Consider the following 23,481-nt stretch of genomic DNA (forward strand, 5'->3'; position numbering starts at 1 on the left):
GAAGCCTGCCCTGACCCCCTTTCCTGTCTATGAGCCTCATATGTGCTGGCGTTGTGGCACTTACCACATGAGAGGTAATTCCTACCTCCCATCCTTCCTAGATTATCAGGTCCTTGAGAGTTGGGACTGTGATTCATCCCAGTATCTCCAGGACCTACCATGGTGTCAGGTACAGAACAGCTGTTCAGTACATATTTGTGGAATTAAATACATAGAATAAAGAATGGGGCACTTGGGGGGCTCAGTCAGTTAGACATTCAACCCTTGATCTCAGCTCGGGTCCTTTTTTTTTTTTATAAATTTATTTTTTATTGGTGTTCAATTTGCCAACATAGAGAATAACACCCAGTGCTCATCCTGTCAAGAGCCCCCCTCACTGCCTGTCACCCAGTCACCCCCACCCCCCGCCTACCTCCCCTTCCACCACCCCTAGTTCGTTTCTCAGAGTTAGGAATCTTTCATGTTCTGTCTCCCTTTCTGATATTTCCCACTCATTTTTTCTCCTTTCCCCTTTATTCCCCTTCACTATTTTTTATATTCCCCAAATGAATGAGACCATATAATGTTTGTCCTTCTCTGATTGGTTTATTTCACTCAGCATAATACCCTCCAGTTCCATCCACGTCGAAGCAAATGATGGGTATTTGTCGTTTCTAATGGCTGAGGAATATTCCATTGTATACATAGACCACATCTTCTTTATCCATTCATCTTTCGATGGACGCTGAGGCTCCTTCCACAGTTTGGCTATTGTGGACATTGCTGCTATAAACATCGGGGTGCAGGTGTCCCGGCGTTTCATTTCAGCTCGGGTCTTGATCTCAGGGTCATGAGTTCTAGCCCTATGTTGGACTCCACACTGGGTATGGAGCCTACTTAAAAAAAAAAAAAAAATGAATGAATGAATAATGCTCAATAAGCCCAGTTGGTTGCCTCACCAGCGCTGAAACTCAAGGTCTGAAGCTGAATCCTACAACCGCCTCAGCTCTGCTTACATAGGTAACAGAATACTCTCCTCCATCCCAGTGTTGTCCAGCTTTGGCCATTATTCATTGTAATAATAATAATAATAATAGCAGCAATAACAACAGTAAAATTTATGTGGCGCTTACTGTATACTAGGTGTTTAAGCCTTTTAAAATTATCAATTCTCTAATTTTCATAGCTCTCCGATGAGTATACTCACTAATCTCAATTCACAGATAAGACAACTAAGACTCAGAGATGTTAAGTAACTTATTCAAGGTCATAAGCTAATATGTGACGGAGCTGGGCTCAAGCAGGCACAGACCAGCCCCGGCATGAATGCTCCACCACTAAACTGTACGGCTCTAGATTAGAACAAGTCTTCCTCTTACTTCCTCCACTATGGATTGTTCTGCCTGAGTTAATGCAGAGCTGAAACCGGGTCCTTGCAAGACCCCATGTGGCTAACCAGCTGGCTTGAAACGTACAGAACTGTCCCTGCCTGAAACCTGGTCTGAGAGTTGTTGTTGAGTGTCTTGCGTAGGGCCAGGGGAGGCTGAATGTGGTCCAGGGTTCACCTCGTACGTGGATGAACTCCAATCCACATAATGGGGTTATAGGCTTGTGGTTTCCTGTTTTCTTATTACCCCCAATTGGGGTTTTCCTTTCAATTACCTTTATAACAAGCGTGATTGCAGCTTCAAACCACAAACCACTTCTATTTTATTTAGCAAGGACTCCTTCTAACAGTTATAATTCTGTTAAATAGATGAACTATTTATCACCAGGTGTACTTGTTTTTACAGTGTTTATAGTATTTGGAAACTGGCTGTTTCCACCCATCCCTTTTCTGGTCCCACGGCTACTGGTCTAGCTTATCTCCTATCATCTCTTGCCTCAATAGCCTCTAACTGGTCTACCAGCTTCCGGGCTGACTCTTTCTGATGCATCTCCCACTGGGCCTTATAGCTTCATCTCCCTAAAGTAGAGCTTTGACCATGCCACTCCTCTGCTCAACGATTATTTGTGTCTAGGTGAGCCCAGCTCTGCCACTTATTAGCTTATGACCCTGAACAAGTTACTCAACGTCTCTGGGTGTCAGTTATCTCGGTTACAACTGGGATTAGTGAGTATCTTCATTGAGTAGTCGTGATTTTTTACAAAATCAAGATTTGTTCTTGGAAGAACAGAGCAATGGGTCAAACATAAAATCAAGTGTGGGGGCAGCCCAGGTGGCTCAGCGGTTTAGCACCGCCTTCAGTGCAGGGCCTGATCCTGGAGACCGGGAATCGAGTCCTACATCGGGCTCCCTGCATGTAGCCTGCTTCTCCCTCTGCCTGTGTCTCTGTCTCTCTCTGTCTCTCTGTCTCTCTATTTATAAATAAATAAAATATTTTAAATAAATAAATAAATAAATAAATAAATAAATAAATAAATAAATAAAATCAAGTGTGTGAAGTGTAACCTCCTCATTTCAGTTCAAACATTCTATCAGGGTGTTTGAGGATGTGGTCTCCTCTGTGTATGTGGGAGGTGGCCTGAGCTGACCTCCAGGGCCATGTCCAACCTCCTGTGTCTGTGATTTTCAGTTTAGGTAGAACTCTCTCTTGAGAAGCATTCCTGAGAAAACAGTCTGAAGGTCTTGGTATCCCACAAACCCTGTGGTGTAAGCCAACATGTGACATGACTGGTCAGAAGGGATAATGTGAGTGCAAGAGAGAAGAACAAAAGTAGAGCATCTGACTTGCAGGCGATGTCTGTCCTGCTGTTTTCAGCTGCTCAGAGCACATCTGGAGCTTGTACCCACTTCTGAACAACACCCACAGAATCAGAGAGCCCTCCATGTGGCCAGGCTGGGAAAACTAAGAAATCCTATCACAGGAAGAAAAGTACTGGGACGGAAGCCATTTCAGAAGATTTTTGATCAAGGTGCCACATCTCCAAAGGGCTTCCCAGGGCAGAGGGCATAGGTGTGGTCTGCTGGGCCCTTGTGCTCTCACTTAACTGGCGAGTCATAGTGGTCTCACTGGGCAGGATTTCTTCCTACTCAGACCACCATACCCAGGACTACCCTCATGGCCTGCTTCAGTGGCCCTGCATCTCTCAGGAGTTGAAGACAGAAGTGGCAACAGTGAGAGTCTGACCCAAGGTCCCCACAAAAGAAGGTACCAAAGACCCTATAGTGTGGCTGATTCAGGCTGTCGTGGGGTCCAGGCTGGTAATGAGAACAAATGAAGCACGTTGAGCCCCTGCCTTTTAAATATAAAAACGTCCTCACTTCGGGGCACCTGGGTGGTTCAGGGGTTGAGCGCCTGCCTTTGGCTCAGGGTGTGACCCCGGGGTCATGGGATCGAGTCCCACATCGAGGCCCTGCAGGGAGCCTGCTTCTCCCTCTACCTATGTCTCTGCCTCTCTCTGTGTCTCTCATGAATAAATAAATAAAATCTTTTTTAAAAAATGTCCTCACTTCCACAGATAAATATGTTGTGCCCTATGTTTCCTAAAATAAATGACTTGGTCTCTTATTTTTCCTTTCCCTATGAAAACCTGATAAGGAAAAAAAGTTTGTTTTTGTTTTTACAAGAAGGAAAATGACAGCACTTGTGCAATGAGAAATGGCCTCGCCAACCATCCTCATCACTGAGAGGACAGCCCATGGTGGCGCAGCAGACCCAGTGAGGCCACGCCTTCCACTTTATTAAAGAAAAGCTAAAAATCTGGGATTTTATGTGAAATCTTCTCATTCCTAAGTGTTGATGCCTATGTTCCGAAAACATCATGCAAGCTTAAAATCTCTCTGCAACATCTCTGCTTGGGGCTTCTTAACTCTGCCTGTATCCCTGGGGTGGGCTCACAGCCCCAGAGGCAGCCGTCTCTCCCTGTGAACCGCATTGACTGCTGGAAATACACTCTGCCAAAGTCCATGGAAATCAATTGTTTTATAGCACGGTGGCCCAACCACTGCTGACCTGCAGGGCCGCTAAGCCTCTGGTTTCTAGGCCACTTCATTCATTCATGCATGCATCCACGCATATACTCATTCACACACACACACACACACACACACACACACACTGGACTCAGTTGTACAGCATCTGTTGAATTCAATGGATTGTGATGTGAGTTCCCCATGAGTAGAAAACGTATTTGATCTGAGTCCTCTGGAGTCTCCTTCCCACATAGGGCCTGCGCGGGGACACCTCAGTCTCCCCATTCCTCTCCTGGATGAAGGCTGTCCAGGAAGGAAGTTCCCTCCCAGACCCCGTGGGCAACATTCCTCTTAGGCAGCAGCCTGGCGCCCAGAGCAGGTGCATGGCATTTGCCAGACCTGTGGCCCTGGGCAAGTCACTGACGTCCCAGCCTAGGCTTCTCCGTGTGCTAAACAGGGGCGTTAGCCCCTGCTTCGTGGGACACTTTGAGGTATTTATAAATTCTGTGTTAAGGGAAAGTGCTGCACAGCGTCAGGATGGTGATGAGTGGTGTTGACACGAAGAGGAAGGAAGTTGGAGTTCCACAGGAATGGGTTTGAATCTAGGCTCAGCCAGGTTGAGCGGCTTATGTAATCTCTGTGAGCCTCAACTTCCTCATCTATAAAGTGGGATAAAACGGACTTCTCTACACACCCCCTCTTTAGCTTGCAAATCAGGAATAATGGTGCTGCCATTTGCTTCGACGTGGATGGACCTGGAGAGTATTATGCTGAGTGAAATAAGTCAATCGGAAAAGGACAAACATTATATGGTCTCATTCATTTGGGGAATATAAAAATTAGCGAAAGGGAATAAAGGGAAAGGAGAGACAATGAGTGAAAATATCAGTGAGGGTGACAAAACATGAGAGACACCTAACTCTGGGAAACGAACAAGGGGTAGTGGAAGGGGAGGTGGGCGGGGGGATGGGGTGACTGGGTGATGGGCACTGAGGGGGGCACTTGGCGAGATGAGCGCTGGGTGTTATGCTATATGTTGGCAAATTGAACTCTAAATTAAAAATTTAAAAATTAAAAAAAAGGACTATGATGCTTGCGGAAGGCGCCCGGGAAGAGGTAGCCGCTGTTGCGTCTAGTGACCAGTAGAGGGCACCAGACTACTCCATAAACCGACCCGGCGTCGAGCGCAAGGAAGCCTGTACGCAAAGGCTGCGGGGGAGCCTCAAGTACGCGGTTCTGCGCACCCGGTCTCTTTTTTTAATTGGAAAATTAGACATTACATTTCACCCTGTACTATTTGAGGGGTCACTTATTAACAAAAGCAGCTTAGAGTCGTGGAAAGAGCACCCCACCGAGGAAAGCTCTAGGCACACGGCTACGTGTCCTCGCCCCGACCTTGTGCTCCTGTGCTGGGTCACCTGTGTCCGGACCCACTTTTGAAGCCGGGGTGGGGGTGGCGGGGGGGGGGGTGCAGATCGGACCAGGTGATCTCTGAGGTCCCTGCTGGGTGCCTATGACTACGATTCTGGGACAAATACCCCTGGTGAAACATGCAGGTGGGGGGCGGGCAGGGGGGCCCTGGACTGAAGGACCCCTGGGTGCCCTCGCGGGGCGCTGGCTTTGGTGAGCTGCGCGCCGTCGAGGGAAGGCCCGCGGGGCTAGTCCTGGCCTCACAGGAGCGCCGGCTGGCGGGCGGCGAGGTGTTTCTGCGGCGCGCACACCGCGCTTAGCATCTTTTGTGCAGGCCGCTGCGGAAGCCTCGGAGACCACCCAGCCAGGCAAAGAAAGGCATTCTTGTCTGCAGTTGACAGCTCTCAGGCTGACGGCTTTCCATTTGCCCCGGAGGCTGTCACTTGCAGAACAATGGCAAGGAGCAGGGTGGCTCTCACCTGAGACCGCGGCGGCCGCGGGGGGCGGGGGTGCAGAGCGGGCCTGGTGGGGGAGGGGCTGCTGTCTCTCCTCCCAGGATCTGAGGGCTCCAAGGTCACCCCGGCCTGCAGCGCACCCGTTGGAGACGCTGCGGACGGCTGTGTTCCCGCCGATGGCGCCTCTCTCGTGCCACAGATCAGAAAGCAGCAAGCACTGAAGAGGTTACGCTTTGTTAAAAACATAATAACAATGATAATTAATTAATTAATGACAATAATAACGAATTACTGATATACACAAAACAGAAATCAATCCCAAAAGCATTAAGTGGGACGAAAGAAGACGAATCCCTACAGTATAATCCCCTTCCTAGGAACTTCTAGGGCAGACAAAACTGTCTACGGTGACAGAAATCAGATCCATGGCTACTTCCTTAGGACAGGTAAAGGTTGACTACAAGGAAACATGAAGGGACTTTCTGGGGGTGGAGATGGTCTAGTGTTAAGTGGTAAGGACATAGGTGCACATGCTTTTGTAAAATGCATTGAACTGTACGCCTAAAATCAGTGCACTGCCCCATAAAGAAATTATACTTCACTAACATTGATTAAAACTGAGTTGCAAGAAATAGTTATGATTTTTCTCATTCTCAAAAGAAACAGCTGTTCACACTAGAAGACTGGGAAAATACAGATAATGGGTTTTTTTTTTTAAAGGAAAGAAAACTCATCCATAATCCCATTACCCAGAGGTAACCATGGTTATCATGTTGATACTGATAGCGCCAGACCCTTATTTTCACAAAATGAGATGAAACAGTTTGTAATCTGCTTTCTTGCTTTCGCATTGACTTAGTAATACAGGCACATAGTTAAAACCTTTTGTAACAAAAGGTAGAAAAGAACATAGTGTAAAAAATAAATCTCTCTCCCAGTCTCCCTCTCCAGAAGCAATTACTCCCATCATTTACTTGTATATTCTCCTAAAAATATGTTATGTATTTACAAGCATATATGATCCTTAAGAGAAAGAAAAGGAAGCATATTAAATATACACAGTTTGCACCTCTATCAACCTGTATTTTCAATATAATAATATGAACATCCTTCCATGTTCATTAAAATTTTCCTGTCATTTTGAAGCAGACATTTGATTTAAGTAAAACAAAATACCCAGAAATATGCAAAATTATAAATGTAAGTCTCAAAGTGTTTTTACAAATGGGATCTGTTTTTATATGCTGCACCAATATAAAATAATAGATAATTACACAGCACCTCCCAAAACCATTTGGATCCTCTCCTAGGTACTGTCTCCTCTCCCCTAAAAGAAACCACTACCTTGTCTTCTTTTTTTTTTTTTTTTTAAGATTTTATTTATTCATGAGAGACCCAGAGAGAGAGAGAGGCAGAGACATAGGCAGAGGGAGAAGCAGGCTCCATGCAGGAAGTCTGCTGCAGGACTCAATCCTGGGACCCTAGGATCATGCTCTGAGCCAAAGGCAGATGCTCATCCACCGAGCCAGCCAGGTGTCCCACTACCTTGTCTTCTAATTTCTGAGTTTTTGCCTGGTTTTTGAAATTTATATTATGGAATTATATGGGTTTATTTTTATGTCTATATTCCTTCACTCAACGGTAGAGAAATGAGATTCATTCATGTTGTATTTGGCAATAGTTTATTCACACTTACTACCATAGAGTATTCCTTTGAATAAATGTATCACAATTTATTTATTCAATCTATTGTTGATAGACACATGGGTTGTTTCCAGGTTTTGGCTATTACAGCTGCTATAAATTCTTTAGATGTCATTGGTGAACATACATATTTCTGTTGCATACATGCTTAGGTGTGCATAAATGCTCTGTCATAGGGTATGCAAATGCTCAGCATCAGCAGAAAATACCAAAGAGTCTCCAAAATGGTTACCCCAATTTACAATCTTGCCTGCAGTGTATGAGAGTTCCAATTGCTCTATAATATCAGTTATAATGGTTACATAGTATTTCTTTATATGGATATGCCATACTTTATTTTACCTGTTTCATTAATTCAGGCACTTTTAACCCGTTTTGTACATACACTGCTGCTCTGGTAAAGCTTGAGGACCTCTTCACAGAATATGACATAGTGAAATGTGTGCTTCATTATTAACACACTGATAACCTCTAGCAGCAGGTCTAATAACCACAGGGACTTCAAAATAAGCATAAACATAAAAATGCTTATTGGCCTTTGGTGCTGCTTCTCCTATGAAATGGGTATCTTGGCCTTTGCCAATTTTTTAAAATGGCTTATTTATTTTCAAAAATTTTTAAAGATTTATTTATTTATTTGTTTATGATAGACACAGAGAGAGAGATAGGCAGAGACACAGGAGGAGGGAGAAGCAGGCTCCATGCCAGGAGCCCGACGTGGGACTTGATCCCGGGACTCCAGGATCACTCCCTGGGTCAAAGGCAGGCGCCAAACCACTGAGCCACCCAGGGATCCCCTATTTTCAAATTTTTATGTAAAAATTCCTTGTGTATTACACCTATTAACCAATTAACCATCTAGTGAAATATTACAATTTTTGTCATTAGCTTTGCTATTTTATGTTTTTTTGTAGTCTGTTTATATTTTTTAAACAATTGCTTTATGGAGAAATAATTCACATGCCATAAAATTCACCCTTCTAAAGTATACAATTTAATGATTTTTAGTACATTCACAGTTAACGAAACCATCATCATCATCTAATTCCAGAATATTTTCAGCACCCAGAAAGAACCTTGAACTCATTGGTAGTCATTGCCCAGAATTATCCCACAGACCTGTACCTGTGACCTCTAATCCTGGTACCTCTAATCCATTTCTGTTTCTTTTTTTTTTTAATTTATTTATGATAGTCACACAGAGAGAGAGAGAGAGAGAGGCAGAGACACAGGCAGAGGGAGAAGCAGGCTCCATGCACCGGGAGCCTGACGTGGGATTCGATCCAGGGTCTCCTGGATTGCGCCCTGGGCCAAAGGCAGGCGCCAAACCGCTGCGCCACCCAGGGATCCCCATTTCTGTTTCTATTCTGGATAGAATAATAGGAGTTGCCTATTCTGGACATTTCATATAAATACATGAACACAAAATACACATACAACATGTGATCTTTTGTGACTGGTTTTTTCCCTCAGGATTAATCTATGTTGTAGCATGTGTCATTACTTCATGGCTGAATAATATTCAGTTGTTTGTGTACACCAGATTTTGTTTATGCATTTATCTCCTGACCGACATGTGGGTTGTTCCTGCTTTGGGGCCATTATGAAGAATTCTGCTATGAACATTCATGTACAAGTTTTTGTGTAGATGTGTATTTTCATTTCTCTTGGGTCTACACCTAGGAGTAGAATTTCTGGGCCATGTGGTAATTCTATATTTAACATCTGAGGAACTGCCAGACTGTTTTCCAAAGTGGCTGTATATTTTTAAAATCCCACCAGCAACACATGAGGTGTTTATGGTTTTCTCATGCATGAAAATTTTAAATTATCCATAGTAAAATAAAGCAATGTTTTCCTTCATGGTCCCTGTCTTTGAGTCATTCCTGGAAAGGTGTTCACCACTCCAAAATGATGGAAATAGTCTATATAAAATATGTGTATTTTTTTCCCTTCAGTACTTTGTTGTTGTTGCTGTTTTGTACTGAAAAGATTTAAACAACCACTTGGAATCTACTTGATTGATCCTTGCAATTCCAGATCTTCCTACTCTTTCTGCCATTTTGGTAGACTTCATCCAGTTCCATCTGCCTTACAATTAGTGGCAAACTTTCCCAGATTCTGGCCTCAGTTGTCGGTCTTTAGAGATGTTACTGGAATCTTCTTGTTTTTTCATAAGTTTTTAGACTGTTGCAGATACTTCCAGCCTTTACATTTTTACATATTATTTTTAAAGAAAGTGCTCATTTGAGGTCATTTTTTCAGTGGTGTAAAAATTTTGTCAGAATTGGAATACAGAGGCTTTGGGTGGTCTAGACACAATTTACCTCATGTGTCTTGTCTTTTCCCATTTTTGTTGTCTAAATTCAGAGCGCATGGAAGCCTTGTATTTGGTGAGCAGACTGACCAGGTAAGTGGGAAAGGACTAGGGAAGGCTGGGAGGAGTCTAGGAGTCTCGGGGGAGCATTCATTTGGGCGTCCAGCCTTTCCCATTTTTTTTTCACTCTCCTCACCACCTCAGAAACAGCAAGTGAACTGTTTTTATTTATAGTGGTCTAACCAAGCCTCGCACTTCCAGCTTTTTGTAGCATTTGTATTCCGTTTTATCCTTATCACAGTCCTGGAAGGTTAGACAGGACCCAGGGCTCATTGGCTCCATTTGACAGATGAACAAACAGAGCCTCCAGAGGGTAAATGCCAAGCCATTAGACTAGGATGTGGTAAAGCTGCATCTTAACCATCCAGGACTTCTGACTCCAAGCCTCGAAAACCCCTGTTCAGCAAGGAAAGAGGGTCAAAGGTCTAGGGTGTGTACACATACAGCCCTCAAAAGGAATGTGGGGTTTTGTGGTTTGGGTTTTTCTTCCCCTTTCTAAGCACGCTTCGCATGCCAGCCAAGGGTGTGCAGCTGTGTGTGGCGGGGGTGGAAGGGGGTGAGTTGCAGGGTTGCATGTCATTCCTAAGCCACTTTATAAAGGAGGTCAAAGCACGGAACCTGGGATGAAGCTCACAAGTCCCTTCTGGTCTTCTGCTGTCTCATCAGAACCAAGCTTCCGCAAAGGAATGACTCCAAACGAGACTCTGCATGACAGTGGGAACTGGGCCTCCGTGACACATGACATGGCTCTGTAAGTGGTTTATTGTGATCTGCATGTGTACTTCAAATTCATAAAACACCCCTCTTGTGGCAATAGAGGTTGGCAAACTCAGCTTCCTGGGCTCAAGATTAACTGAGAAGATGAAGTCCTTGTGTGCCTATGACACTGCACATCCCAATGTGAAGTGTCCTATTTGGGAGATTAAAAAAAAAATTCTGGGCAAATGACACTTATTGCCCACTGTTCTTGAGAGTCACAATTAAAATTAGTATACTTGAGGCTCCAAGAAGTTGTGCAAGGATGAGGCCTGTGGAATACTTTAACGTAAGTATATGCAGCATCTCCAGCCCCAGGACCCTTTACAAAGGTAACATCCAAGAGCTCTTGCCAACAACAGTTCCACAGAACTTGACTTTGCATAGTGTTGCAATACATTTCTATTGCATGCATGTACTAGTAACAATCACAGTATTTTAAAACATTAATACATTCCTCCAATAATTCCAATTTACAATCTTCAACAAGGCTGACAATGTTTTGGAAGCTACATCAATACAGGTTCAATTCTTTTTTAAAAAATTTATTTATTTATTTATTCATGACAGACACACAGAGAGAGAGGCAGAGACATAGGCAGAGAGAGAAGCAGGCTCCATGGAGGGAGCCCCATATGGGACTCGATCCTGGGACTCCAGGATCATGCCCTGGGCAGAAGGCAGGCACTCTCAACCGCTGAGCCACCCAGGGATCCCAATACAGGTTCAATTCTATTACAACAGAGTAAATAGAAAAAAAAAAAAGGCTATTGTAAAAAAGAAAGAAGGAAAGGAAAGGGGAAAAATGAGGCTACCCAAATTTTTGTGCTGCGTTTTTTTTTTTGTTGTTGTTGTTGTTGTTTTAGAGAGAGCACACCCAGGAGGGAGAGGGGGAGAGAATCTCAAGCAGTCTCCATACCCAGCTCAGAGGCCTGACATCATGACCTGAGCCAAAATCAAGAGTCCGCCGCCTAACAGGCTGAGCCGCCCAGGTGCTCCCACTGTGCTCTTAAATGTATCAAATATTCCTTGTTATTGAGTGTACTCAGAAACTGAATAGTTTTTGATCATTTTTTTATGTAAAAAATTTATTGTAATATACTTTTTACTATATTGCATTTACTGAGTGACTCAGACTCAGTATCTCTATGAATATTAATAAAACATCTTCCAAAATTTTCAGTATTATAGCATGCCATCATTAACTTTTATTGAATTTATATATGTAATTTTCATGAAAATATAAAAATGAACTTTCCCTTTGGGGCATATTAAAATATTTCTGAACAAAATCCTTTTTTATAATAAGAGTAATTGAAGAACCTTTTAAGTTTTAAAAAAATATATTTACAAAAGCTGAAAAAAGCCCATTATCTATTCTCTCAAATACAGCCACTATTAACATTTTCATCAAGTCTGTTCTTCTTTGCATAATCAGTTTTTAGCATCATTGAAATCCCACTCTGTTGTCTCTATTGATTTAACATTATAGCAAGAATATCAGCATTTGTTTTTATACTTGATGAATGTATAAACAAAGAGAACATTTTAAGATGAGACTCTGCCTTCCAAGAGATGTTGGTGGTTTCAATTTTGGGGGGATCCAGAAGAAGTAATTAAGATGTTCCTCACAGAATGCAGAGGAATGCAGGGCTGTCTTAGATGATGACTCGGAGCACAGTGAAGTAGCATCTTGACCTTGGCAGTGTCCCCTCTCACTAGCTAAGTCCACTTGGGTCCCCCTCCAAGCTCTTCCCACTCCAAGTGCTGAGACCCTCCAGGCCTTCCCTAGGTCAGATGTAAGTCAAATGGCCAAGGTCAGGAAGGACCGGTGAACTCTCCCCTATTCTAACAGTGAAAATTGAGATGAACAGCCTTCCTTCAACCATCAAGGTTTGCTTTTCCTTTTCTTCCAACCCGGTGATACATAAACAATTGCACATGACCTTATGGTATGAGCTCATGGTAAAATACATAATCTAAGGTAGTTGAGGCTTGGAGCCTAAGTGATGTGGCCAAGCCCCTTCTGGCTGGTAAGTGATAACTCCAGAACCCCATCTCTCTGGCCCTTCCACCTTTCTGCACAGACCTGCACCCTTGATTCCAAGCAGGCATAAAACACCATGTAAAATGTGAGATAAAAAAAAGCACAGCTGTCCTCGGCTGTGCGGAATTAGGAGATATTTCAATCCAATAGAATTAATGGGCTTTATTGCAAAATCCTCCTAATTCCTCCGTCAGCTCATCTGAGCCCAGGTTCTGGGTCCTCTGTTGCTGGGTTTTCATCTCAGGCTGACAGATGCTGCACATTGAGAATAAAAAATGCGCAGGGTGGGAGGTGGCTTTGGCTTTCATAATGGCCACAGGTGTTCTGGTGTGCCTTTCTGCTTCACCCTTTTTACACGCTGCCAGATGACAAAGACATGATGATGAAGACTGCTTTACTTTCTGGGGTTTCACACAACTAGAAGGATTTGCTGCGCGGGGCAGCTTTCATTTGTCTCCTGTGTTTTCTCTGAGAAAATTGCACTCTCAAAAACAGCTCCAAAACTCTGGATCTGCAGGGCAGGTCAGGCTTCACTCTGAGTAAGGGAGGGTTAGAAAAACAATAGAGTGAAGTCAAAAGAACATTCTAACCAGGCCATGTGAGAGACTAGGGTTGGGATGTGCTGGTGACAGCCAGGAAATAGTAAGAAAGGAACCAAACTGCTCACATTTGTCTCTTTGAAACAGGTGAACAACACCATAAAAGGCACACCCTTTGCCATTTGACATCATTACAAAGAAATATATTTTCCCAAGACCAGGCCAATAGGGCCCCAAATGGACACTTTCCATCTGTTGTTCTAATCACTCAAGTTGTCTTGCAAGTGTAGGCTGAAGGTATGTGATTTCCCAACTGAGACTGGGGCTCAGTTTCCTTGTCCATAAAACTAAGGATTTTGAACACACAACCACCGATGGACCTTCTAGTACAGTTTCTGTTGTTTTTGTATAAACTCAGCAAACAACACTGAACACATTTCCTCCTGACAGGTCTTGTTCTCCACCCCCTGCAGTGCCTGAGACCCACATTTCCTGCCTGCAAGAAGTGACAGTTCACTAGGGGCCATGAGGCCATGTAAAGCCAAGCCAGGTGTGTCTACGGTGCAAGAGATGCAGCAAGAGATTCTCCCCAGGTGAACACAAAGACATTGTAGAGGAAGTGGCATTTGATTAGGCCTTGAAGGATGAGAGGGGTTTTAACACGTGGACACGAGGAGAAAAGGAATTCTAGGCAGGGGATGAGCATGGGTAAGAAGTAGGAAAGAGCAAGGCAAGTCCATAGTATCCTGAGATAAATATGCCCGGGGTTTAGGGCCCAAGCAGGGGAATCATTAAGAGGCCTTGAACTTCAGGGCAAGTGGTATGTAGTTTATCTGGTGGGTACCGGGGAGCCATTGAGGCCTAAAGGAAGAGACATAATGCCATTATATGTATTAGAATTGTACTTTAGGAATGTTAATCTGACAAAATGGGCATATTGGTTTTCCTAAAGTTTCCCAGGTGACAAATGGAGGAGCTGAGATTAGAACCCACCCAGGCTGACTTCCAAGCTTGTGCACATAACTCTCCAAGAAGGCCACAGAAGCTAGACAAGCTTCAGATCTACAGCTGCCGTGTTTAGATACCAGTGTCTTATCCAGAGAGACACACTGAGTGGGAAACATCAGACAGGAAGGGGTGGAGATTCACCTACTAATTCCTAGTGCTAATGGATTGAATGGTGGCCCCCAAAAGATATGCCCACATCCTAATCCCCGCTACCTGTGAGCATCACCTCATACAGTAAAGGACTGGATATGACTTTACACTGCAAAAGATGTGAATAAGTTAAGGATTTTGAGAAGAACTTATCATGGGTTACTGGGTAGCCGTACACACGATCATACATAACCTAATAAAAAAGACACTCAGAGAAAAAGAGAAGAAAGAAGCAATGTGACCATAGAGACTGGAGTGATGTGCCACAAGTAAAGGAATACCTGAGGCTGCCAGAAGCAAGAAGAAGCAAGGAACGGTTTCTCCCAAGAACCTTGGAGCCCTGAAACACCTTGATTTCAGACTTCTGGCCTCCAAAACTGTGAGGAAAGACATTTCTGCTGTTTGAAGCCTAAGGCTGTGGAATCTGTGATAGCAGCCACAGGAAACCAATATACTAGGTAACCTTTTGTTAAATTTAAATTCATTTTGAATTGATAAGACATGCATATGTTACCAAATTTTAAAAGGGCAAAGGATTTATGGTGAGAAGGAAATCTCCCTTCTTTCCATGCCCACAAGCCACCAGTTTTCCTCCACAGAGGCATCCACTATTATTGGCTTTAAATGACCATTTAATCGTGTGTGTGTGTGTGTGTGTGTGTGTGTGTGTGTGTGACTATAGAATCTCGCAATTATCCCCAAGTAATGTGAAAGGTAATCTGTGTTATGAGGTTATGAAAACAGACCATATTCTTGCAGACAGACAGACCTGGTTCAAATTCCTTCCCAGTTCCAACAGGTACCTGGAGACTTTCTGGGCAAGCTCCCCAACCTCGGAGGGCCTTGGTTTTCTCCTCTGTAAAATGGGGATGATGATGTTTCCCACCTCTGGGACTGCTTGAGGATCTGATGAGTTGACATGGGTGAAGCTCCCAGCAGAGACTGGTGTATGGCTTCCTAGGGAGTCCCTATCTTGTAGACTACCGTCACTGCTACTCACGTGGCCTAGTAGGAGTGTTCCTCAGCTCAGCCTTGGAATCAGCCCCGGTGCATCTCTTGCTGACATACCTAAGAGAGATGGCTGCATTCTTGTCATTCCAGAGTTATTTCTGACTGTCTGCCATGGTATCTTCCTTCAGTGTTGATGGAAAACCAAGGTTACAAAACATCGATCAGCCAAATTTTTAAACCCCTGAAAAGAAAGTAGTGAGCATTAAGGGAAGGCCAATGTGCCTGGGCTACCAAGACAGGATTCTGGGTCTCTGCCCATGCTGTTCCTTCACCCACAAATGCCTTTTGTCCTAAGTACAAAAATTCCAATAGCAACTATGCACCAGGCTCATTAATGTAATAGAAAGAACACAGGAGTTAGAGAATTCAAAGCCATTTATGTACACTGCAACTTTGGCAGGAACTCTTCCACTCGGTGAGCCTCAGTTTTTTTATCTGTAAAATGGGGATAATTTTTTTTTTCATATCTATCTCAGAGTCATCATGTGGGTTATAAAAGAAGAATCAGGTGACAACTTAGGCATTACCTACTCCATTCCTAATTTTACAGATAAGGTATTTGGGACCCACAAAAGGCAAGTCACCTGCCCAAGATTATCTAACAAGTCAGTAGCTGAGCTGGGGCTGGAACTTGGCCTTATTTTTTTTTTTTTAGAGATTTATTTATTTTTTTAAGATTTTTTATTTATTCATAGAGACACACACACAGAGAGAGAAGAGAGAGAGGCAGAGAGAGACACAGGCAGAGGGAGAAGCAGGCACCATGCAGAGAGTGTGGGACTCGATCCAGGGTCTCCAGGATCACACCCTAGGCTGCAGGCGGCGCTAAACTACCGTGCCACCACAGCTACCCTGGAACTTGGCCTTAAGGAGAGACCTCTTTTCTCCTGAGCAGGCTAAGGAGATATGAATATGATAAACCATAATATACTATGTAAATAAATGTCACCTGAAGCCACTCGTCTTAATGATGTCTAGACTTCAGTCTACCTGTTTGTTTTTCTCAAGTTCTGTCCCAAATGGATGCAAGCCCCAGTCCTCTGCTTTTTGGCTGTAGGAGAAAAGGTATGGGGTATTTGAACTACCCCTGCAACTGTGGGTCTCTGCTCCTAATCCCCTCCTGACCAATGGCTTGTGACAGCAGTGATTTCACCCACCCCTCTGTCCCTCTTCATGAGGAATGCAGAGAATGAGCCTCATGCATAAGGCCACTTGACCTTCTGCAGGGTGACACGGAGGTGATGGGGATAGGGTGTGGGGAGTGTTTTAGTGACAAATGATTCTTACCCGGATTGGGTAAACATTCCCTAGGCCCACATGTAACTCAAATATTTGCCTCCCTGACTTAGGCTTCATTCTCTCCAAATTGGGACTAGAAACCAGCTTGGAGACTTCTAATAAATGTTTGCCATGATCCAAGATGAGGTGTCTTCTTTCCTTTTACCTACCATTCCAGATAAAACAACAGGGCAACAAGTTTGACATTGTGATGGGGAAGAGTGGCATCTGAATGAGCAGGGACCGCAAAAAGGAGATTTGGCCCCGTTGCTGCAGGACAACTGAACACACCCAACACTCTAGATACCTCCTCTCGCATCTGAAGACACTGCAGCAAACAAGCAGGCACACACACAGCAGAATTGAAAGGCATCTGTCAATTTTCACTGAGAACAAATTAGATGGTCTAATGATGGCTACAGAGAGGTCCCCTGGGAACTGCCCACTCATCGTGAAGTGTGGTTTATATCTTCATACATCTTCACGTCACTAACTAGCAGCCTTTCATCTCACCTTGAAGAGCTCCGTTCAGACTGATGATTCTTAGTCAAGCAAAGCTTTGTGGCTGCAAAATCCTCCTCCAGCCCTCAAACTCCCTTCATGTTGACTGGCTGGCATTTTATTGGAAGCAAGAGCCCTTTCTTCTTTCCTAGGTAGTTCTCCATTTATTACTAATTTATTTATTATCACTGCCGATTCATAGATCCCTATTTTCAATGGTTTATTTTCTTAATTATTTTGATTCTCAAATTATCCCAGATTTGGCTGAGGGGAGCCTCTGTAAGCTGATTCCCATGTCTTTGGGACAGGTCCCCATCACTTTTTTGAGCACTGCCTGTCTCTCCTGCACAACAAGATGGATCAAGTTCATCTTGTAAAAGAAAAGCATGGGGATTAGGAAAAAAAAAGAAAAAGAAAGTGTCACTTACAGATCAATAAAGGTGATTGTACATTGGCAACTACAGGTGTTCCATTAGGAATAATTATTCTAAGTGTTTAACCTGCAAGGAAATAACTATGCACAGAAAAAAGGACTAGAAGAAAATGCTAGAAAACTAGAAAAAACTCTGTGAGGATGATGAGAATTGTTTTCAATTCATATTGCTCTTTTTTTCTTTTCTGTATATCCCAGATTTTATATGATGAGAATGTATAATTTCTATAATGAAAAAAATTATATAAAAGGTTCCTTCCTTCTAAGAATAATGGAGTGGGCTAACTCTGAGAACATCAATAAAGGGTGAATAAAGATGTTAACAAATAGAAATACATGGAAAACACTTCACTGTCATCAATCACACTATCAAAACAAATCTCTGTGCCACCTGGACCTGGTCCTGCCATGTGTGCCACCAGGGTAACTTTAGGCAAATCATGTTGTCAAGTTGGGCCTCAATTTCTTCATCTGAAAAAGGAGATCATTAAGTTCGTCCTCTATCAGCCATGTAATGAGGTTCAAACAAAACCATGTTTATGAAAAATCCTTTAAAAGAGGACAAATGTAAATCATTTTTAAGAGCTTTTAAAAAATTTTTGTTTTATGCTTTATTGAAACGTTAAATTTTTAGCAGTTTCCTTTTACGTGATTGTCAGCTAAGCTGTCTGGGAGTCTCTCTGAGCCTGCACGGGAGAGTCTCATGGCCAAAGCAGCAGCAACCCCATGGCTTATATCAGGTTCCCCAGAAGCTACTTGGGGAGGATTCCTGTGCAAGTGATTTATTTATTAGGGAGTGCTCCCAGTCAAATAAGTAAGGAAGTGGGATGTAGGATCAGAAAGCAAAGGAGGCCCAGCAAAGTACCTCATCAGAAAAATTACTCCATGATAACTTTGGCTTAGCCCACAAGTGAATTCTGGGGAATGTTACACCCCTCAGAGTCATCCTGGACAGGGGCAAGGGAACTGGAGCATTTATACCCTTGTATACTCAGTTACTAAAAAAGGGGATGGGGGTGGGCAATCTCCCAGGCACTGCCTGTGTGCAGGCAAAGCTGATTCCACAGCCCTGAGGTCTGCCCTGTGACAAAGAAACGCAAATGTGGCCAAAGATAGACTCCAAAATGGTAAGGGGATCTGAGTGGATGTAGGTAGAGCACTGACATCAGCCCAAGGAAGGCTGGGTATTCAAAACAAAGAAAACAAAATGAGAACCAGTGTTACACATTGGAAAGACCTTTGGGAGGCACCACAGTTAGGTATATGGAGACTGGGTCCAGAGAGGTTGAGTGGCTTGCCCTGAGTCACACGGATGGCAGCCAAAATTCCAGCCCTCGTCTGCCTGAGTGAAGTCCATCTGGTCTGCCAAAGCCCGAGCATCCTCTTCTGTACCACATTACTCACTACACTGGGACTAATGCCTTTTCTATGGAAGGTCACCCATAGGGAATCCTTCATGTGCCACAGAATCTTACAGACCACCCTGCCTTCAGAAAACTCAGAGCCCCTGTGGGTATCTTCAGGATGGTATTAGTGGCCCCTTACCCATAGTCACTCCTCTCTTCTTGAATTTGTTCAACACAAGGCACCAGAATGGTTGAACCATGACTTTATGAACCCCAAAGAGAGACGCATGTGTCTCAGATACAGGGTGGCCCGTCTCCTGGCTACAAAGATGTTATTAATGATTTGGGGAGAGTCAGTTAGATAAACAGGTACCATCTCAAACAAAAGACCTTGTGAGCTCACCCATTTGTTTCTCCTTTGTTGTACTTAAAGGCAATTACCCCACATCCTGCATTCTGAACATGAGCAAACATGTGAAGGAGCCAGACACACAGAAGCTCCAGTCACGCAGACCTCGCATCTAGCTAGGAAGCAATGGTCCAGAGCCCCAGTTCCATGGCCAACCCTGCCACACACTAGCTGAGGGATATTGGGTAAGATGTACAATCTTGTCAGGTCTGAGCATCCTTGTTTTCATAAAGTAGAAAAGCCATACGTACCCCATAATGGTACTGTGAGGATCTACAACATCTCTTGAGGGCTTCATAACTTGTCAAGCTCAACGCACACATAAAAGTATTTTATCCACATTTGTTTTACCAGCTCAATTTTTATAAAGCCAAATGCAATCACTTCCCTTTCTCAGTATCACTGATCCAACATTCTCAGACACCCTGACACCAGCCAAGAGTTAGGATACAAACTTATAAGGCCCCTGGGTGGACGTACCAGATGACATAAACCCATATACTTTCCTCATAATGAAGCAACCAGGCTCTAATGCCCAATGTATTTTCTTCTAGGCAGTTCTAACAAGCTTCATTATTGTGTCTGGTTTCTCAGAGTAGAAGCAAACAAAGCCTCAAGAAGTTGGCCCACTGACCCTAGCAAAAAAGCAGTATTTAACAGCCTGACAGGAGAAATGTCCGAAAGAGTATAAATGACAGCTGTATTCACTCAAAATCACAGTCTGGGGTCAAAAGCCTACACATTCCAGAAGGCCTCGGTGTTGGTAATGACTCAACACCACTAAGAATCAAGTTGCATTGTGATCTGTGCTCTCTATTTAATAGTGCAGAGACAGCTAGTAGAAGAGTTGACAGAAAAATGTCCAATAGCACTAGGGATTAAAACAGAAGGACATTAAAGAACAATAAAATCTATGATGTTTAAGTTAGTATGGATTTTCTGAACTGAAAACACTCGATGCTGGTAAGGGTAAGGTAAAACTTATTCCAGAAAACCAAGAACTATATAATGTCTCAAAATAAAGGAAAGATAAAGTGTATTCTAATCAAATAACATAACATTTAACATCCACAAAAAGTGGAAAATTTCCACAAAAAGTGGAAAACTATACAGGAACATGGGAAATTGCTTACGATGTCAATGAGACAAGACACTAAGTTGCATGTATAAACCACTTCCAAGATCTCACAGCCTTATTTCCCTAAGTAAATGAGAGTGCAAGGAATATCACTGTGCTTTTATTCTTTCCATCCTCTCTTTCCTTTGTATTTTACAGGCAGGGAAACTGAGGCCAAGTGACTGGCTCTGCTGTGGAGAACCTGTCCCTACAGTTTCCACATAGCCTGCAGGAGTATCTGAAATGGCAGAGTAGAAAAGCTGATGACCGTGCACTGGGAGGGCCATGTCACAGAAGCCATGAGGGGCTGGTTCAACCATGGCTTTGGCACATGCTTTCTAAACAACAAAGTCTGCTCAGTGACAGGCCCTGAGGAACAGAGGCAGGTCAGATGTGGTGTCTGCCCTCACAGAGCACAGCGGAGGGAGAGCTGGCCTCTGCCTGAAGCGATCAGGGAAAGCATCAAAGAGGAAGTGGTATTTGGACCTTGAAGCAGGACAGGGACATGCAGCTGGAGCCAGTGTGTGCTAGTTCGTAAAGGGATGACTGTTAAATTGCCAGGAATCTTGCATGTTGGTGCTTAGACACAGCCATTAATAAAAATAAATGCCATAAACTTATAATCTGATAAATAATATTTGAAGCAAAGGTAATAGGCAAAATTCATCACATCCTAATTACTTGGCTTGATCTTACTATTACCTATGCCTTTGAGGCTGTTTACTGTACCTGTGTGGTGATAATACTACAGAATCATGTGCATCTCTTCTCAACTCCACATTCAATGGCACCATGTCAGCAGCTTGAAACTGGCGGTGATGGGAGTACTTGCATCACAGAAATGGGCAAATGCTACAAATCAGAACTTGGCTTAATGTTTTGTCAACGGTCAAGCATTTAGACCCTGGACTTCTGAAAAGTGGTGGAGAAAATATTAATAACGCAGACTAAACTTAGTCTGCCATGTTCACAGGTTTTCTTTATATTATGAATAGCATCGAAATATGAGGAAACTCTTCCAGTACTTGAAAACTATTACCTGCTTAGCAGACAAGGTATCTTTGTTACTGATGAATACGTGAAGTTCCATTGTATGTCTTCATTATTTCATTTTGTCTTACTTATAGCGTAAATGAAAATACCAGTCAACATTGATCAAGAGCTTCACTCCACACATGAGCGACCTCTCTGCTGCATCTTATAGTAACCAAACATTTGTTCCTAGTTTGGTTTTGCAATGCTATTGTTGGCAACAGAATTAGAAAAACTGACAGTGGAGTTTATAAGGAATAGCACTAACGGGAAAGGTGTGTGGAATTTAGAGTATTGCATATTATCCATAAGTCACATGCTACTATGGTTTCCTCACTACTTAACTTTCTAATATAGTTTTAAATTTCTGTGTCTATAGTCAGATTCCTTCTGCAACTCCTACCCTTATTTTTGTTCTTGATGTTGTTTGCATTTTTTAAAAGATTTTATTTATTGATTCATAAGAAACAGAAAGAGGCAGAGACACAGGCAGAGGGAGAAGCAGGCTCTCTGCAGGACTCCATCTCAGGGCCCCAGGATCACAACCTGAGCCGAAGGCAGATGCTCAACCATTGAGCCACCCAGGTGTCCTGATGTTGTTTGTATCTTATGATTTCCCTTAATTAGTCCAGAAGTTAGTTTATATTACCAGTTTTTCAAAGAATTGGCTTCTGTGTTGACCATCTGTACTCGTGTATTGTTTGCTTTGGTTGTTTCTTTTTCACTCATTTCTAATTTCATCCTTCTACTTCCTCTGGATTTATTTCATTCTTTTTATAGCTTCTTGGATCAAAAGTTCAGTGATCTCACTCCTTCTTTTAAAAATTTTTCTCTTTCAATAGCAAGGCTAGCTCAAGCTACAAACTTCCCTCCAAGCACTGCTTTGGCAATATTGAAGAGATCCGACATTTACCAGTGTGCTTTTGTTTCCAAGTGTATGGATTTACAGGGTGGAGGTGTCTTTCAGCAACTGGTAGCATTTTGGAGAATGCTGAGATTTCCACTACTTACTATTATTTTTCTCAACATTTTTTAAAAATTGAAATATGATACACAGTAAAGTGACTACAGATTATGTGTATAGCTTGATGAATTTTTACAAATACAAATATGGAGGGGCACCTGCGTGGCACAGTCAGTTAAGCATCCAATTTTTGATTTCAGCTCAGGTCCTGATCTCAGGGTCCTGATATTGAGCCCCAAGTAAGGCTCCCTGCTCAGCAGGGTGTCTGCTTCTTCCTCTCCCTCTGCTCCTCCCCACTCACCACATGCACATGCTCTCTCTCTCTCTGTCTCTGTCTCTCTAAAATAAAGAAATAAATCTTTAAAAGAAAAAAAAATACATATACCCATGTCTCTGCCTATGGATCAACATAGAGAACATTACCAGAGCACAGAAGATGTCCTGCCTCTCCCCATCAATACCCCTCAGAGGTATCATCCATGATTCATTTTCCATGCATAAGTTTTTGCAGTTCTTATAAATGAATCATACAATATGTATTCTTTTGTGTCTAGCTTCCTTCTCTCTACACAGTTGTCCATGGTACAAAGACATTGCAATTTATTTATCCATCCTACTGTGCAAGACACTTAGGTTGTTACCTATGTATAATTATCTTAAACAATGTTGCTATGAACATTCTTATAAATATCTTTTAGTAGAAACACGCATTTCTTATAGGTATACACATGAAAGTACTAATAAACTTCCAATTTTTAGATTCTGAGTATATTTTTCCCTATATTATTTAAAATCTTAGTTGGATCAAGGTAGGATATAAAAATATTTTATCATGTGTGACTATGTCAAACGGATCAGGGGCTGTAACTCACAGTAGTATTCTCTATAAGCTCTCCTGGGCCCTAGTGTTCAAACTTAGAAAAATCCTAGAACCCAGATCTCTCAGGCAGTGGCTCCTGAACTTCTGTCCCAGAATCATCTGGAGCACTTGTGAAAAATGCACAACCCTGCCTCTGCCCCAAATCTATTGCCTTGATTTCTCCAACAGC

At 43.0% G+C, this 23,481-nt stretch overlaps 1 long non-coding RNA gene across 5 annotated transcripts in view; it reads right to left on the minus strand.

Moving 5' to 3' along the window:
• Positions 1-4,967: 4,967 nt before the first annotated feature.
• Positions 4,968-23,481, minus strand: part of LOC144322504 (uncharacterized) — a 58,520-nt gene continuing 40,006 nt past the window's right edge. For 3 of the 5 annotated variants that reach the window (XR_013388142.1, XR_013388141.1, XR_013388143.1), the window contains 2 exons: positions 15,410-15,533; positions 8,675-13,179 (listed from right to left, as the gene is read on the minus strand). This is a non-coding gene — a long non-coding RNA (uncharacterized LOC144322504). Of the gene's footprint in view, positions 5,992-8,674; positions 13,180-15,341; positions 15,534-23,481 lie in introns of those variants that run through there. The other 2 variants (XR_013388147.1, XR_013388146.1) reach the window with 2 other exon arrangements.

This window comes from Canis aureus, chromosome 10, assembly GCF_053574225.1.
Source record: "Canis aureus isolate CA01 chromosome 10, VMU_Caureus_v.1.0, whole genome shotgun sequence".
Lineage (NCBI taxonomy): Eukaryota > Metazoa > Chordata > Mammalia > Carnivora > Canidae > Canis > Canis aureus.